The sequence below is a fragment of the Orycteropus afer genome, unplaced genomic scaffold, assembly GCF_000298275.1.
Source record: "Orycteropus afer afer isolate SDZICR_OR568_19922 unplaced genomic scaffold, OryAfe1.0 scaffold01031, whole genome shotgun sequence".
NCBI classification, from domain to species: domain Eukaryota; kingdom Metazoa; phylum Chordata; class Mammalia; order Tubulidentata; family Orycteropodidae; genus Orycteropus; species Orycteropus afer.
The window spans coordinates 227,182-232,404 of record NW_006922618.1 but is presented as its reverse complement, the minus strand read 5'-3'; positions in this window follow the sequence as shown (position 1 = coordinate 232,404).

The following is a 5,223-nucleotide window of genomic DNA, read 5'->3' as shown; positions in this document are numbered from 1 at the left end:
TTCAAACCCACCAGCCAGTCCTCGGAAGGAAGGTTGGGCAATCTACTTTTGTACTGGTACCGCCTCAGAAACCCAAGGAGGGGTCGCTATGAGTCAGGTCTGACTCGACGGCACATAACAACAACAACAACCCTTCATTCAGACATCATTAGTAGTTCAATGGTAGAATTCTCACTCTCTACGCAAGGAGACCCAGGTTCAGTCCCCAATAAATGCCCTTCATGCACAGGCATCTGTTAGTGGAGGCTTGCATGTTGCTACAATACTCAGCAGGTTCGTAAGAGCTTCCAGAATCAGATGGATTAGGAAGAAAGACCTCGTGATCTAATTCTGAAAACCAGCCAGTGAGAACTCTATGGATCACATGACCTGATCAGCAACTGATGGTGGGGATGGTGCAGGACAGTGCAGCATTTCATTCTGTTGTGCGTGGGGCTGCCATGAGTCAGGGGCCAACTTGACAGCAGCTAACAGCAGCAACACTATTTCCTGTCTAAATATGGTGACTCTTGCTTCTTTCTGGGCTGAAGAATTTCAAAGCTAAGCTCTGCTGTCAACATGTGCTCAGGAAAAATAATCAAGTATTTAGAATTCTTATCTCTCTGCCTTCCAAGGAACACTGGTCCCCAGAAAGATGGAAGGTTTGCTGATGTGGGATCAGGATGCAAATGGGAGCACACATAGGTAGGTCAGTACAAGAAAGGACATGAGTGACCTCAAGGTGTTGCAAGAGTGAGAGAGAATTGGAATTACTCTATGAGGAGTAAAAACAAAACAACCCAAACTCACTGCTGTTGGGGCAGTATCATTATGGAAATAGATTGCCCAATCTTCCTTCCGAGGAGTGGCTGGTGGGTTTGAACCACCAGCCTTCTGGTTAGCAGTCAGATGCCTTAGGCACTACACCAGCAGAGCTCCCATGAGGCGTAGGACCCTTGGAACTAGAAGAAATGTCCGAAGGGCTATTATGAAGGTTGAAGGTCCCTTGGTGGTGCAAACAGTTTGTGCTCAACTACTAACCTAAAAAGGAGCTCTGGTGGCATAGTGGATAAGGTGTCTGGCTGCTAACCAGAAGATCAGTGGTTCAAACCCACCAGCTGCTCTGCGGAAGGAAGACAGGGCTATCTGCTTCCGTAAAGATTGACAGCCTTGGAAACACAATGGGGGCTGCTATGAGTCAGAATTAACTAGATGGCAGTGAGTTTGAGTTTGACTAACCTCAAAGTTGGTTATTTGAGCACCCCCCCCCCAGTGGCACTGAAGAAAGGCCTGGTGATCTGCTCCTGTAGAGACTATGGCCAAGCAAACCCTACAGAGGACAGTTTTTTCTCTGGAACACATGGATTTGGCATGAGTTGAAATTGACTTGATGGCCCAGCTTTGGTTCGGTTGGTGAGGTAGTTTTGCTGTGTAATATCCTCTTTGATAACCTCAAAAGAGCTTAAGAAAAGTCCTGTAACTTGCCAAATCTTCTCAGAGTTGGCTTTGAGGTTCTTGTAATGTGATGCCAGGTCTCCCTGAGCTGCATATGCTACTGTGACTCCTTTCTGGCAACAAATCTGCAGCAGTTCTCAGTGGTTGACATGAAGTTTTGGGGTGACGTTGTTGTGTTGTTGTCATGTGCCGTCGAGTCAGACCTGACTCATAGTGATCCCTCCTTGAGTTTCCGAGGCAGTATCACTACAGAAGTAGATTGCCCAACCTCCCTTCTGAGGAGTGGCTGGTGGGTTTGAGCCGCCAGCCTTCTGGTTAGCAGTCAAGTGCCTTAGGCACTACGCTACCAGAGCTCCTGGGGTTACATTAGAGCAGTTGTTTTCAACCTTGAACCTACACCAAGAGTTACCTGGAACTTAAAACGTAGACAGCCATTCTCACACCACAGTGTCTCCTTCAGGAGGCCAGGAGTGAGGCTGAGAATCCGCATTTCTAGGAAGTCCCCTGGGGATACTGATTCTGCTGCTGCAGGACCCCGCTTGGAGAACCAATGCATTGGAGAAACTTAATTTTCATCATTGTTTCCATTTGCTCAGGTGTTTTCAGCTACAGACTCTAAGTGCTTTTCTTAGAAGAAATACAAGCAGAATGTTCCTTAGAAGTGACAATGGAGAGATGTCTCCCTTACTTTGGACACATTATTAGTAAAGATCAATTGCTAGAAGACATCATGTTTGATAAAGCAAAGGGTGAGCCAAAATGAGAGAGACCCTCAAAGAAAAAGAAAAGGGGGGACCAGGTTTGCTGGTCCAATAGAGCCTGGTGGAACCACTGAGACTATGGCCCCTAGCTGCCCTTCAGGTCTGGAATTGAACCCACTCTCATGGCTTCCAGCCAAACAAAAAACAGACATATGAAATGAACATTTACCTGAGGTAGATATACTCCTTGGAGAGAACAATCATGGGAGAATAGAAGCGCTGTGTATGCACAGGGAGACAGCTCAGGGGGCAGGAGTGCATGGAGGGAAGGACACAGGGAAAAGGTGGCTATGGGATGTTGCATTGTGGGAAATTGCCATCAGTGTCATGAGACAAAGTGTATGTGAGCTGCTATGTGGAACATGAATTTGCTCTGTAAACTTTCACCCAAATCACAATAAAAATTTTTTAAAAAATGAGGGAAACCCTCAGTGAGATGGACTGACACAACAGCTGCGATAATGGACTCTAACATACCAATAATCCTGAAGACCATGCAGGACTGAGCACTCTTTCATTCTTTTATACATAAGGTCACCATGAATCACAGACCAAGGCACCACCACCACCATCACAAGTACAACAAGTACTTTTTCTCCATGTGTGTTGACTGGGGGTCTGCCTGTAGACTCCACCAAAGTTGCTATGGCCAAAGACCCCTGTTTGCCTACTCAGAGTCCAGAACTGGTCTCAGCTCCTTCCCTCTCTCCCTTTCTCCATCCATCCATCACCAGCTCACCAGGATGGCCTCACCCAGAGGATAGTCTCAGCAAGCCTCCTTCTCCACCAGCTACCAGAGGATCCTGAGGTCAACCACTAAGCCCCAGAGGATGGCATGGGGACATCACGCAGCTGTGACTGTTGGGATGAGCCTGATGTCTGTGGGAGGAACTCACGTGTCCTTCCCCAGCCTGGGGCAAGAGGGCAAGGAGGCAGGGACACAGCAAGATATTTACAATTTGAAGGCTCTTGGGACTCCATCCCCATGGCACCTTGTTAAGAAAGAGGGTGCTAATCATTTTGTTTTTACTCTTGGCCCTTATGACTGTGTTCTCTCGGGGTGTGTATTTTGGGATGGTGGGAGTGCTGGGGAGATGGAGCAGTCACTGGGGACCCATTCTCATAGGAATTTCCCTGTACCAAGATGTTTCCCTCTGTTATAGATTGAATTGGGTCCCCCTCCCCGCAAAATGTGTTGGAGTCCTATCCCTTGTACTTGTAAATATGACCCTGTTTATAAAGAGGGCTTTTCTTTCTTTATGTTAACGAGGTCACACCAGAGTAGTAGTAGTTGTTGAACCAACAAGCAAATGAACGAACCTGCCATGGAGTCGGACCTGACTCATAGCGACCCCTCCTTGGGTTTCCGAGGCAGTATCACTACGGAACTAGAGTGCCCAACCTTCCTTCCGAGGAGTGGCTGGTGGGTTTGAACCACCAGCCTTCTGGTGAGCAGTCAAATAAATGTCTTAGGCACTACACCACCAGAGCTCCCAGTAGTAGTTTTCAGGTGCCCTTAAATTGGCTCCAACTCACAGTGACCCCATGTACAACAAAACGAAACATTTCCTGGTCCTGCACCATCCTCACAATCGTTGCTACATTTGACTGCATTGCTGCAGCCACTGTATCAACCTCTCTTATTGAGAATCTTCCCCTTTTTTGCTCATCCTCTATTTTACCAAGCATGATGCTCTTTTCCAGAGACTGGTCCTTCCTGATAACCTGTCCAAAGTAGGTGAGACAAAGTTTCACCTTGTTTCTGAGGAGCATTCTGGCCATACTTCTTCCAAGTCAGATTTATTCATTCTTCTGGCAGTCTGTGGTGTATTCAGTATCCTTCACCAACATCATAACTCAAAAGCATCAATTCTTCTCCGGTCTTCCTCATTCATTGTCCAGCTTTCACATATATATGAGGTGATGGAAAAGCATACCATGGCTTGCCTCAGGTGCACCTTAGTCTTCAAAGTGACATCTTTGCTCTCAAACACTTTAAAGAGATCTTTTGCAGCAGATTTGCCCAATGCAGTATGCCATGTGCTTTCTTGACTGCTGCTTCTGTGGGCATTGACTGTGGATCCAAGTGAAATTAAATCCTTGGCAACATCAATCTTTTCTCCATTTATCATGGTGTTGCTTATTGGTCTAGTTGTGAAGATTTCTGTTTTCTTTATATTAAGATATAACATATAATGAAGACTGTAGTCTTTGATCTTCTTCAGTAAATGTTTCAATTCCTCTTCACTTTTAACGTGCAAAATTGTGCTATTTGCATATCACAGGCCATTAATGATTCTTCCTCTAATTCTGATACCACATTCTTCTTCATATAGCCCAGTTTTTGGATTATTTGCTTAGCACACAGACTGAATAACTATGTTGAAACAATTCAATCTTGATACACATCTTTCCTGATTTTAAATCATGCGGTATCCCCTTGTGTTTAAACAACTGTCTCTTGGTCTATGTACAGATTGAGGAATCAATGAGCATAAAGTGTTCTGGAATTCCCATTCTTTGCAATGTTATCCAAAATTCGTTATGATCCAAAGAGTCTAATGCCTTTGCATAGCCAATAAAACACAGGTAAATGTATTTCTGGTATTCTTTGTTTTCAGTCAAGATTCATCTGATATCCAATGATATCCATACTTCCACATCTTCCTCTGAATCTGGCTTGAATTTCTGGCGGTTTCCTGTCTATGTACTGCTGCAAGCATTTCAAATTATCTTCAGCAAAATTTTATTTTCATGTGATATTAATGATACTGTTCAATAACCTCCACATTCTGTTGGATCACCTTTCTTTGGAATGTGGCAACAGTTGTGTGGCCAGGTAGCTGTCTTCCAAATGTCATGGCATAGATGACTGAGCTCCTCCAGTTCTGTACCAATTATTTTTGGTACAGTGACTCTGTGTATTCCTTCCATCTTCTTTTGATGCTCCCTATGTCATTCAATATCTTGCCAATGGAATCCTTCAATATTGCAATTCAAGGTGTGCTTTTTTTTTTTTTTTTTTTTT